Raw genomic sequence first — 14,362 nt, forward strand, 5'->3', positions numbered from 1 at the left:
CTACCGCCACCCCGACCCCTCCACCGCCATCCCCACCCACCACCCCTCACTCCTACCTCCCAATAACGCCCTACCCCCCACCATCAAACCCCTCCACCCCACACCCTCACCCCCCACACTCCCAACCCCCAAACCAACCCTAATCCCACCCCCCACAGCCATTCAAACCCCGATCCTCCCTCCACCGTCATTCAAACCCCCCACCCTCCCTCCACCTTCTTCCCCTACTCCCATGCCCCCACCCTCCACTCATTCATCAACTACTCGACTCCCAGTCGGTGCATAGACCTTTTCCAGTGACGTCACAGAAATCACGTGGTTTTGTTTACGACTCTATATTGGACGGCAACTCCTCGCAGTAATGGCTGTCCAGACAGGGCTGTCAGAGATTGAACTGTCTGATATATGCAAAAATCTGGATCAACGCCACCAAGATCTGTACAGGAACAAGGTAAAGTGTTTGAGGTTGGACGCTCACACCATATCTAGGGAGAAATTCACCCGTTTCAAGTACTGGAAACCAAAACCAGATCTCAGACATGGCGATCTCTATCACTACTTGGAGAACACCCCGTGAAAGTTTACTGGGGCATCCCTCACGGTAAATATGTGTAGGCTAACATAGCCAGCTGGAACTGACATACAGTACATGCAAATCGTCTTGGTTCATTCATTCATTCATTGCCAGACGCCATGTATCCCAAACGGGGTGGCCAAGGGCTTAGAGTTAATTGTTTTACAGGGAGGGGCACTAATCCTCCACCAACCCCACTTGACACGTAGGGATGCCAACAGCATCTAGTGTTCCCAGGCGGTCACCCATCCAAGTACTAACCAGACCCAACGTTGCTTAACTTCGCTGATCGAACGGGAAGCGGTGTACTCAACGTGGTATATCAGTAAAATATTGACGTGGGGCCAAGGGGGGAGGGATTGTATATACTGGGAATCGAGTAGTTGATGAATGAGTGAAGGGTGGGGGCGTGGGAGTGGGAGAAGTAGGTGGTAAGTGGGTGGGGGGTTTGAATGGCGGTGGGAGGTGGAGGGTGGGATTAGGGTTGGTTTGGGATGTGGGGGTGAGGGTGAGGGAGGGATGGGGATGGGTGGTAAGGGGTGGAACGGGTAGGGGGTGGAAGGGAAGGGGGTTGGGTGGTGTGGGGGGTATTGTGGGGGGCTGGGGGTCTTGTGGAGGGGAGTTGGGGGGGTGGGGTGTGAGGGGAGAGGGTTGTTGGGGGGGTGGGAGTAAGGGGTGGTGGGGGACGGTGGTGGGGTGGAGGTGGCGGTGGGTGGGGTCAGGGTGGCGGTGTGGGATTTGGAGTTGCAGTAGGAGGGTGGCGAGGGTGTGTAAGTGGGGTGGGGGTGAGTGTGAAGTGGTTGGGTGGCGGTGGGGGGATGGGGGTGGGGTTGAAGGGGGTATGGGGGTGGCTCACCTGATATGAAATGCCTGCTACAGAGTCGGGTGTAGGCCGTCGGCCGCCAGTTCTCCTTCTTCACGGCAGCTATCCACATCTGTTGCCTTTCCTCATTGGCTGGAAACTTGCAATATTTTACCCCATTTCCACTTTTCTGCAATGTCTTACAGCCGAAGGCACAACAGTGGAATATCATTGTGGAATCTGAAAAACTCTCTCTCTACACATACGACAATTTGACGTCCAGTATGGCGTCGTAAACAAAAGCCACATGACCCGTGTCGTTACGTGGAAAAGATCTATTTCTGACTTGGTTGATTGTTACGATTATTAAATCTGTTCATTCTGCCCCTATCCCCAACCCTTCCTCCAAGTTAGTGCAAACTGAATAAAATCAGTTTAAGTTGACCTTACAAGGTCAAATCTGATCTAGCCCTGTGGCCTCGATCTTTGATCAATTGCTCTAAAAAATAAAAGACCAACCCCTTGACTATCCCTCAAGCCATCCACCAAGATTGGTTTAAAATTGAAAGAAAACTGAATTATTTTTTCTTACACACACACACACACACACACACACACACACACACACACACACACACACACACACAAACACACACACACACAAACACACACACACACACACAAACACACACACACACACACACACACACACACACACACAGGAAGTTAAACAATATCCCCTCTCGCTTCTCGAGCGCGTGGATAATGAAATACACACATGTTGCATTTATGAACAAAACTTCGGGGTACAGAAAATAAGTGGGAAACGTAGTGAGAGGATGCAGGTCGATAGTGCAAGATGAAAGACACAAAAGACTGACTGTGTTTCTAAAGCTACAATATTGCCCAAGTCTCATCGAAAGCAGGTCAGAAATTTGGACTGACGTGATAACATAATGGTGAAAGATCGAACAGTTTGGGTTTCAATGACACAATTCATCCAGTCAATCGGCAGAAGAGTTGCAACAAAGGTCTGAGGATTAACCCTTGCACTACGAGAAGCCATCCTTTAAGTTTGCTACACTGATGCAAAAACATCCATAATATAACGTCTCAGTATTGAATGAGTTCGTGGAGATTCCTTCCAAGTACTGTAATTAGATGTCTCTGTGGTAAAAAAATAATCCTGGCAAAGGAAAAATTAAACACAAACTGTACCACAGTCCTAAAAAGAGGCTACTTCTTTAACTTCGATGGCGTATATTTTCATTTTAATCAAGCCACCACCAGGCGATTCACATAATTTTAAGAGGGACCTTCAGTAGTGAATTGGTTAATAAATTCTTTATCTTATAATTACCATTACAAATGTTAAAGCTCCCAGCCGAATAAAACTGTTTGGTGAAAGAAAGAGAAAAGAAGAAAAGACGTAATTTAAGTAGGATAACAAGTATGAGAAAAATTAATATAAGATTCTTCCTGAAAACATAGAGCTGGAATGCGTCGAATATATACACTTATAGTTTAAATATATATACTTCCAAATTTTCAAAACAGTTTTCCCTTCAGAGACAAGTGATGAAGTACCGGTACCTGACTAACTTCACTGTCCTTTCTCCCTCCCTAACTCATTCTTAACTTTATCCCTCCACTCTCTGTCTAACTTTCCCTTCCCACCTTTGTCTGTCTGTCTGTCTGTCTGTCTGTCTGTCTGTCTGTCTCTCTCTCTCTCTCTCTCTCTCTCTCTCTCTCTCTCTCTCTCTCTCTCTCTTCAGTCATCTTCCAAACTCCACCTGTTCACTCTCTGATGGGTCCTTTGACTGTGTGTGTGTGTGTGTGTGTGTGTGTGTGTGTGTGTGTGTGTGTGTGTGTGTGTGTGTGTGTGTGTGTGTGTAAATCAAAACTACCATTATTACACAATCATTAATATCATAGCACCACTTAGCTCTCCACCCCAGTTGACATTCCCATTAACAATCAATGGGCAATATCACAACACTGGCCATTATTCATAGGGTTATTAGGTGACACAATACAATTAAAAAGCCAGTTATTTTACGTGGCCTTTTGCATAATGTCTGGGAACCCATGCTAAGTTGAGATATACATCCAGTTCGAAAAATCTCATTTAAGCTTCGCCGAATCGTTTGTACATGTTCAGAACAGAATACACATCTGAATGAAGAGGTATACACTCCATGAACCACCTCATAGTTACTGGTATTTTACGGTTCTGTCAGGTGGCCAGTGAGGCGGGGGTAGAATGACCAGAAATGGCTGGACACGGTTTATTGCACTGAACCTGGATGAGTTGCCAGCCGCCTTGATTTACCGTCAGCATCAGGAGCGTGGCGGCACAAAAGTGGCGTCAGAGTCTTAAGTAAAACGAAAAAAACAGTTGGTGTGTCTAATCCCTTGAGTTGCTAAAAAATAGGAAATATACAACAGGAACCTTACAGAAAGCTATGAGGTGGAGAGACCAAAGTGAAATGTGGAAGGAAGGGAAGTTTAATAGCTGGCAAGAACTGTGTCAGAGGGGAAACTGAGAAGAGTGAAGGGGGAGAGAGAGAGAGAGAGAGAGAGAGAGAGAGAGAGTCAAGAGGTAAGACGAAAGCAAGGTTTGGTGAAGGAAGGTGACTCGCAAACGAATACTTAAATCAGAGGTACGTACCTTTATATTAAGTATTCATTTGCACCACACGTATCTATGTAAACATATTTCATTCCCAGATATAGTTGTGGTCTTTCAATTCCTGATGATATCTCTTTGTAGACGAAACACTGAATAAAAATGAACAACTTTGCAGAGCTGGTTTTAGCTCGCTCCCACAAAGGAAGACTATTACTGAGGTAAATTGAAAATATTAGATGATTAACAACTGTAAAAATGCTTCGTGTTTAACTCCACATGTATTAATGCAAATCTGCTCCCAGGAATCATATCTATCTATCTATATATATCTATTTATCTATCTATCTATATATAGTCACTTGCGTAGTTGCCCCAGTAGTAAATGGGTGAAATAGAAGATGAAAAGATAACGTAGGAAATAGGCGAACCGTCAAGAACGTTAAATCTTTTGTATTTTCAGTTTTGTTGCCTGTAATGGTATAACCCTATCTTCGCGACGTTTCCTTAGCGGTCAGTTTTTCTGGTTGTGGGCAGATAGAGCTTGTTGTTTTTCCCAGAAATTACGCAGAGATCCTTTTGTTCTTGACCATAAGTGGGTGTCACTTATAGTGTGGGAGGAGCAAAATGAGAGTACTTGCCAATAGAATTCTCAAAAAAAAAAAAAAAAAGCTTTCTTGGCTTTCTTGACGGCATGCTAATGGTTGTGTGTGTGATGTGTAAGGCCCCCATTGGTAGCAGGTGCCTCCATTGTTGTGTATGGCTGGAGATTACTCTTAAGACAGCCTAGTGGTTAGTTAGCCAGGAGAGACTGAGTTAGTCTACTTTATGAGCTCGAGGACCATGTGAGACCCTTTTCTGGCCACACATTTTGACACATTTTGTCACTTTTGTCACTTACTGTCACGTTACACTTCTGTCACATTTTGTTGCACTTTTCCTCATATTTTCACACATTACTCAGTACGTTACTTTGGTTACAAAACACACTGTTTGTGCACCATTTCCCATTTTTGGTTCACTTCTCTATTTACACTAGTGTGTGGGATATATCTGGATTATATCATCGAGTTCTCCTAGTTCCTCGAGCTTTGTGAGTACGTAGCTTCCACTGATTGTAATCTGGTTAGGTAAGAAACAACTCGTTTCGTATTTGTATTCTGAGGCCTAAGTGAATTCTCCTTTGTAAAACGAATCCTGGTTTCTTTTTTGGTGTGTGTATGTTATAAAGTCAGTTTTCTTGTGAGCTTTACCTTATTCCTATTGGTGATTATTATGAGTTAAGAGTGCACTATAATATATACCCCATAACAATATATATATATATATATATATATATATATATATATATATATATAAATGAACAGGGACAGAATCCACACGAAACAAATTTAGCGGATCACAAGTATATATTAAAAAATTGGAGAAACAACATGCAAAACGAGACACTAACAAACACATTCCACGTTTACGAAGTCGCGAAATGGAACCCAGTTCTTTGTGAGGCCATCAAGCATTTTGTCTGTGCTCGTAACACTTTGAAGGTTATGTTAGTCCTGCTGGAGATGAAAATACCTTGTGTGTGTGTGTGTGTGTGTGTGTGTGTGTGTGTGTGTGTGTGTGTGTGTGTGTGTGTGTGTGTGTGTGTGTGTGTGTGTGTGTGTGTGTGTGTGTGTGTGTGTGTGTTTACCACTGAAAATATATTTGGTGACGACGGTGATAACATTGGCAGTGGTTAAAAACACCTGCATGAAAGTGACATGTAATCCTAACCCCTAATGTCTGCATGTTTGACAACATAGATGTTAGTGTTAACACTGTAATTACAATCATGTGTATTAGCTGTCCATCAGTGTCACTGCCAGATTATAATTCTACCTTATGTTGATTTCTCACAACGACATTATTAAATAGCAGCTACGATTATATCTTATTCATTCGGTTCAAAAAGTCTCTACTAACATTAATAAAATCGTCTAGAAACAGAAAGAAAATAATGTGTCATCAGAGTGAAAAGGTTAGAAAATTTATGTAATAATGTTACAAAAAAAGTGTGATGGTAATAACAGCAGTTGCGGTGATGGTGCCGCGTGAAGACATTCCGGTAGTGTGGCCTTCACCAGTACACAGAGAGACCCACAAGAACATAACTACTTCCTGCACTATGGATGTATTTTTGTTCCATTTTTTTTGCAATCACCATTCAAAGTTCTTCCCCTTTGGCAAGATATCCTACAAACTAGAGGGTAATGAAGGCTATGTTTACCTCGTCCAGTAAAAAAAAAAATAAATAAATAAAATAAAATAAAGTCTCTCCTCACCTGGAAACAAAAACGATTCGAAATTTGGGAAACTAACAAATAAGAGGTCACCACAGTGAACGGGTACAATCAGTGATGATGATGAGACAGTGAGGCACCTTTTTTTTTTTTATAAGAGAAAAGAGAAAGGAAAAACAAACGAATAAAAAAATAATCCTTACACCAGATTACTGGTGTCCTCTGTTCATAAAATATCTGTAACAGTTAGACTTGAACAGCTGTGGGTTGAAGTTTGGAGGGAAACAATTCTGGGGAAGCAAGTTCCAGAGAGATGCAGTTCGGGGAATGAAAGAATTCTGATAGGCAGAAGTTCTACAATATGGCTGAGTGACATTCCAGTCACGAGCGCTACCAGATGCCCGTGTAGCACGAGGGAAGGCATGGAGAGGTGGCACCATGGACGCAACTTCGTCTGAGCATTTGCCATAAAAGTATCGGTAAAATAATGCAAGGGAGGCAACATTCCTTCTTACTTGTAGGGCAGGTAGTTTATTTGTAATGGCAGGGTTGTTAATAATTCTAACAGCTTTGTTCTGAATTTTGTCTAGTTGTTTTAATGCAACCTCTCCACATCCATTCCACTAGGGTGAGCAATATTCAAGCTGAGAGCGCACATGACTCATAAATCATAGCTAACTGCTCGTCAGTGAAGAAGTTACGGACTCCGAACAATAATCTAAGTTTCTCTGAGGCGGCTTTAGCAAGTGATCTAACATGAGAGGTCAAGCTGAGGGCATTGTTAAGTGGGACGCAGAGAATTTCAATACGGTTTGTTTACAGTGACTGGCGATGGTTTGGCAGGACAGGGTCGGAAGGGAGGTGTTTACAAATGGTGGTAATTAGTACTCCGACAATATTTTCATGGTGGAGGGTCGTAGCTACCTTTCAATCATCTTTTAACTGGATCGATCAGTATGGCCCTAAAGTCAGTGACTCAACTTCCCATTTAGTAAAGTCACCGCGGGTCTGCTCTGCTATGAATGTGTTGTCTGTGTCACTGGCAATTATTCCTTTCACCTAACAAAGTTTTCTTATGATACTGGGTGAACGATTCTATTATTTCATGTTCTATATTGCTTATATAAATACGATTTTTACACCAGCCCAGGCTTGGCTGTTAGGCAGTCACCGATAAGTCATATTAGGCTACAGTGTCTACGAAAGGGTGACAAATTGCTGTATTTACCTTTTCCCTGCTAATTTCCTACCTTGCATTTCATTTGAGCTGAGGTCAGGCAATATTTGTACGCTAGAGAGACATAAGTAACCAACACTGGGGAAAAAAAAATCACAATTAACGTTCTGATACGAAAATGACGAGCATTATATTTCAGTCCAGCTTACGACTGATTATTATATTTAACTAACTAAAATTGCCTGCAGTCAAAAGATTAAAGTTTCGCATTAGGGGATCCGAGATATGGGTTAGAGAGCACGATTACAATATTGCAGTTTTTCATTCTTGTAAGGAAAGCATCAGCATGAGCGAACACGTAACGTGGAAAACATGAAAAGCTCACCAGACAGCTGTATTATTTCTTTCATGGCTGTTATATACAATACTTATGTTAGGTTTTACTAATTATGGCTAATATTTAAATGTTATCTTATACGTCTAGAGATGAAAAAAAGTTTGCCGACATTTTTTCTGCTGGCCTTGGCAATGGAAAATGTGAAAGCACTGTGAAGCACACAACAAATGATGTGAGAAGGAAGGGCAATCCCGTCGTATGGCAAATAATGAATGAGAATTATGGAAGGCAGGGCACAATGCTGGCAGAGAACTGTCAACGAACTTTTGTTCATGGCTGTACACACAGTGCATTATTAACAAAAATATATATACAGTACTTCCGGTACAAAACAGCTACAGATACCAGGAAAAAATATAAAAGAGTCATTGGGTTTACGAGTAATGTCCAATATAAACCGTTAACGAAGATTTTTTGCAGATCCTTTTAAGCCAGGGGTAGGGTAGATGTGAGCGGTGATGTGGAGGAGTGACAGGTGGTGTAGTAGTGTGCAAATGGTACTGGTGGTGTTAGAACAACGTCATTTCTAAGTCAGTGCAGGCGGTTATGAGTGAGGTCGTTTAATGTGCGTATCTGGTGTTGGGTCCTGGAGGTATGGGTGCTGTTGCAGTGGCTTCCGTGATGGTGTGATGGTATCAGCGCAATATTTGTGGTGTTCGAGCGGCAGTAATGCCAAATTAAAGGAGAGGTTTATGAGTGTGGCTGTGAAGAATGAGCGTCCGGTGTAGTGGTGTGGGGCCAGTTGTGGGTGTTGTATAAGTGGTACTACAAGCACATACTGTAAGTTTCAAGTTAATGGGTGTGGCATATGATGTGGGTGTGGTGATGTGCTGTGAGTGTCTGGTGGTGGTGGAGTAAACACATCTGTTTCTTCATGTAAACACTGCTTGAGCTGCGTCAATCTTGGCTATTAACGCCAGTCACACATAGTACCACCTTAGTAGCAATGAGCTGTCTGTGAACACCGACGTTTACATTTTCAGTCATCAGTATTATCATGATCATCCTAACCACGTCTCCCATTAAGACTGAAGGTGAGAAGGACCCAGATATATGGATTAAAACACACACACACACACACACACACACACACACACACACACACACACACACACACACACACACACACACACACACAGAAACTATCACTAGAGTGCTAAGTATAATGGGTCATACATTCATTCCAACAAGATTAAAACCTTCATTTTCTTGGCTCCACTTTATTGTATAGGTGAAACGATTCTCACGAAATGTGTTTCATAAATCCCCTATAGTCGCCTTCATTCAGTCTATTACTAGGTCTGAAAAAAAAAATACATAAAACAATAAAACAAGTGCAACCAGCCATATGCACCTCTATGCATAACTCCCTATAATGAAAACTTCGGCCTCTTAATACAACCATTTACACTTTTCATTTTATTCCTCATTTTCGTACATTTTCTTGTTCTTCCAGTTATCTTATTTTTTACAACATTTTTTTTTCACTCTCTCTCTCTCTCTCTCTCTCTCTCTCTCTCTCTCTCTCTCTCTCTCTCTCTCCATTCTCTGCCTTGTTGGTCTCTTTGTTTCTTCTTTTTCTCGATTCTCTTTCCGCTCTTTTTCTCTTCCTTTTTGATTTTTTAAACCATCTTGCTTTCAGATCCAGTTCACTTTTTTTCTCACGGTCAGTTTCCCTCCTCCAATTTTTATTCCTTACTAGTGTTTCTTTTTTCTTGGCATGTTTTTGTCATCCCCTCCCCCCTCCACCTTGTTTTTTTTTTATTTCCTCTTTCTTTCTGTGATACTATTGCATTTAGTGATTCTCTCTCTCTCTCTCTCTCTCTCTCTCTCTCTCTCTCTCTCTCTCTCTCTCTCTCTCTCTCTCAGTACTGACCTCAAATGTTTCTTCTTTACCTTCTCTTACTCTCTTTTTTCATCTCCCCTCATTTCCCTCCAACTACTTTGCATTTAGTCTCAGCTCTTTTATTTACACAATCTGAAACTTTCTCCTTCATCCATTTCTTTCATTTTAATCTCTCCGTTTCTACTGTCTCCTTTCCTCTCATTCCCTTATCAGCCTCTTTTGCTGTTTTAACTTCTTTGCTTTTAGTCTCGGCTCTTTCACTTCCATATTTCAAGCACTCGCATCCCTCTTTATAGTGTCACTTTTTGGTTTCTTCGTTTCTTCTTTATCTACCTTCTCATTCCCATGTTCTCTCTCCTTTCCTGCTTTCTTTCTTTCTTATTATTTCCTTGCTGTTGGTCACATCTTTTTCCTTGCCTCACCCCCACATCCTCACCCATTTCGCTTTTATTAACTGTTGGTTTCCTTGTTCCTTCTTTGACTCTGCCCTTCTACCTCCCTTTTTTTTTTTTTTTTTTTTAATATCCTTGCCTCTAGTCTCTGTAAATGTTCTTTCTCTCTCCCTTCTCTTCCCTTTTTTGCTGCGTCTCCGCTCTCGTCTCTGTCCTCCCCGCACTGCTCCCTTTTTCATTCGCTTAATTTTCCTGCTTTTCTTCCTCCTTTTCATATACTCCATTGTCTCCATTTGCTTCTTTGCTGGTCAATTTATTTTTCTGCCTTTCTTCTTTCTCTTTTTTCGTGTTCCACATATTCCTGCTTAGTTCTTTTACAATTAAAAATCCTCTTTGCTTTTAGTGTCGGCTGTTCTTCCTTCCTCACCCTCATACACTCTCTCCCTTCTACATTCCCTTCCATGCTGGTTTCTGTTACTTCTTTGCCTCTATTCTCTCTCGTCTTTCCTCTCTTCACACGTCGTTCTTTCGCTTTTTGACTTTTTTATTAGTCACTATTTTTTTTCCAAACCCTCATTCACACTCTCCCTTCCCCATTTTCTTCCACGTTGGCTTCTTTGGTTTTTCTTTGTCTCTCTCCTTTCCATACTTCCGCCTCTCTCCTCTTCTCCATTTCCCCTTCCAATTTTCCCCTCCTCAGCGGTACTGATTGGATTCACATATTTTTCTTCAGCGCTTAAAGGCTACAGAATGCCCCAACCAAATTTTTTGTTCTCTCTCTCTCTCTCTCTCTCTCTCTCTCTCTCTCTCTCTCTCTCTCTCTCATCTCCTCACTTTCACCTCCCCCATTCTCCTCTCCAGGTCCTATTCCCCTTCTCACCGCCTCTTCTCATGGTCCTCTCCCATTTCCCTGTTCTTTTCACCTCCACTTCTTATCCTCCTCTTCCGTTCCCCCTCCCCATGTCACATCCCCTTCCCATTCCCCTTTCCCGTTTCCCTCTTCGTTTCACCTCCCCTTCCCATCCTCCTCTCCCGTGTCTCTATCCCTTTCACTTCCCCTTCCCATCCTCCTCTCTCGTTCCCCTCTCCTTCTCACTTCCTCTTCCCATCCTCCTCTCCCGTTTCCAGTCTCTTTCACCTCCCCTTCCCATCCTCCTCTCCCGTTCTCCCTCCCCCCTTCACCTCCCCCTCCTTCCCTTATCCACATCTCCCTCCGGCCAGCATTTATGCTCCATTCTTAACACTTCCCCTATGATGGATAAACTTGTGTGATGGTTGCAAGATGATAAAAAAGGCGTCCTCAGACTGAAAGGCTTAACCCGCCCCGTCCCGGCCACTTTTCGACCACTGGTACCCCCCAATCCCGGGCATTTTTCGACCCATTTTTTTTTTTTGCTTAAACTTTCGCTTTTGGTCAGAAACAATGGCCGGTGGCAAAGAAAGTGGTCCCCGGGGTTCCTAATTAGCTTAACCAGGTATGCCTTGGTCCCACCTGGCCCCGTGTTCTCCCTAGGCGGTCTGAGCCTCAAACGTTTTTTATGGTATTATAAGTTTGGGAAACCAATGAAAGTAAGTAGAAATGAATTTATTACAAACATAAAAACAAGTGATAAAAGAGTATATTGGATTTTATACAAAAATAGAGCAGAAATAAGCATTGTACCATCGTGCGAAACGAGCAAAATCGGCCAACTTGGTCACAATGAATCGCTAACATTCTAAAATCATGATACATATAATTTTTTTTACTTACATAATACTTCTACAATAACATTATACCATTTTACATTTTATTGGACTGTTTTTACGTATTCACAGGCCTTTTGATAACATTTAGCGTAATGTTAGCGCTTATTTACGTAATGAGTGAACTCGCTGTGACTGTTGTTTCAACTCGTATTGTGCTTTTTCTACTTACATAATACTTTTCTAATATTATTATACACTTTTCAACTTTATAGAACTGTTTTGAGATTATTTCAGGCCTTACGTAAATATATAGCGTAATAATAGCGCATAATAACACACACGGTGAAGTCGCTATGACAACTAATTCAACTTACAACCTATTTTTGTACTTATATAATAATTCTACACTAACATTGCACATGTAAACACTTGATATAATTGATATTACATCATTTCTGAACGTACGATGGAACTTAGCGTCATATTTGCGCGTACTTACACAGGGAGTGTTATCGCGATATCATTTGTTTCATCTTACACTAGTAATCAACTTATAAAATACCTTACTACTAACATTACAACATCTTCCACTGTATATAATTCCTATCACATACTTACTAACCAGAATGTGGGTGTACTCGTGACATCAATTATGACAACTTACAGTAATGTTCAACTTATACGTTTTATTCATGCTAACATTACACCCGTTTCCACTTTATTTCCTTGCTATCACATATTTACTGACCAGATTTACACAGTGGGTGTAGTTTTGATAACAATTCTTTCCACTTACACTAATTCTCATCTTATACATTACTTTTCTGAAAAAATAACACCCGTTTCAACTTTATATTTGACTTAGCACCTACTGACTGGCCTTACCATTATCATGAGTGTCATTTCGCCTTCCCACACAGTTTCAGTACTGTAGGAAATTATGATATTCCTTGAAACAAGGCTGAAGGCACAACGCAACATTGCACTCGACACACTCGTATCTTGTGTCTTTTCTCTGCGTGGATGGTCTGACTGTCGAGTGCTTACATACATGGCAGCGACGCTGGGGTTTACGACGGTTTGGTTCGGAAGGGATTGCGCAGGGGTAGTGGCGGCCTGCAAGACGTAGGGGAGTCTGAGCAGCACGGGGGGCGCGGGGGCGGTGTGGGGGTCTGTCCTGGGCATGCTGGGCGATTATTTCACGTGCCAGCTCCCTCACAAACCCCTCAAAGGTCTCGGATACTCCGGTGGTCAATGCGTGCAGGTAGTGGGCGTTCAGGACCGTGATGTCGAGCAAGTGGAAAAAGAGTTTCTTGTACCACTTCATCGTGGTCCTGGCACAGTCAACACTTGAAATCATCGAGTCTGACTGATCAACTTGCCTCATGTTCAGATTATAGGCAAGTACAGACTCTGGTTTCCATACGTTGCGCCTCCTCTCGCTACGGTGATCCACGGAGTCTGTGCGGTGCATCAGGGGGCTGTGAACAGTTGATAGGAGGCAAACTTCCCTGTTGTGGTTCCACAGGGTTGCAAGGATGTTATTGGCCTGGAAGAAAACCACCTCATTCTAGTCAAGTTTCCTCCCTATCTTGACCATATGGCGACGGTTTCTCTTGACTGTACCACAGACTCCGGTGTCGTGTTGGTGGAGGAACCTAGCGAGAAGAGGGCTAGTGTACCAGTTGTCCAGGTACAACACATGACCACGATGAAGGTACTCTTCTATCATTGTCTTCACCACGGCCCCAGAGAGTCCTATACTCCGATCTTCTATTATATCTGTCTGTGCGCCCGTGTACAAGACTATGTCTTGCACATAACCAGTCTTACAGTCACACATAACAAAGATCTTGAACCCGAAACGGTGTCTCTTGCTGGGTATGTACTGCCTAAAGGAAATATTGCCTCTCCACAACACAAGACTCTCGTCTATGACGAGGTCTCTGTAGGGATAAAATGAGGAGCGGAACATTTCCCCTAAATGATCAAATACCAGCCTAATTCTCCTCATTTTATCGGTGTTATTTGCATTGGCTGGATCATCTGCATCAAAAAAGTGGAGGCGGCCGAGAATAAACTGAAATCTGTTACGACCCATCACCTTTCCAAAGAAAGGTGTGAGGATGATTGGGTCCGTTGTCCAGTAGGCAGGAATTTGATTTTTCCTCACCACACCCATCAAGATTACCAGGGCAAAAAATAGGAACATCTCTGAAATAGTCACGGGATAGTCATACTGTACTGTTCTGCATGCTTGCTTGTGGTTCCTAAGCGTTCACTTTCAAGGCGCTGGGATTGTGAAAAAATATTTGTTTGTTCTACTATGCGCCCAACAAATGCCTCACCAAAGAACAAGTTGAAAAAATCTAACCGTGACGACCCAGCATTTACACCTGGAGCCGTGCAACCTGACCGCCACTCTTCAGTGAAAGGGTGAATGATGGGAGTAAAATTACTCCCATCCTCCCAGTTCCACGTGAAACCACCGTCTCCAGCCACGTCACCATCGTCCCCTTCGTCAGGGTGGGGAGGTGAGGGTGGTGGGGGAGGTTGGGGAGGTGGAGAGCGGCGCCT

The 14,362-nt window shown here is 42.7% G+C and overlaps 1 pseudogene; it reads right to left on the reverse strand.

Annotated features, from left to right (window-relative positions):
- Positions 1-786: 786 nt before the first annotated feature.
- On the reverse strand, positions 787-905 carry LOC145406921 (5S ribosomal RNA; annotated as a pseudogene).
- Between the last annotated feature and the right edge of the window lie 13,457 nt (positions 906-14,362).

Source organism: Coenobita brevimanus, chromosome 71 (assembly GCF_032717465.1).
Source record: "Coenobita brevimanus isolate Jiangsu-jjx chromosome 71, ASM3271746v2, whole genome shotgun sequence".
NCBI lineage: Eukaryota > Metazoa > Arthropoda > Malacostraca > Decapoda > Coenobitidae > Coenobita > Coenobita brevimanus.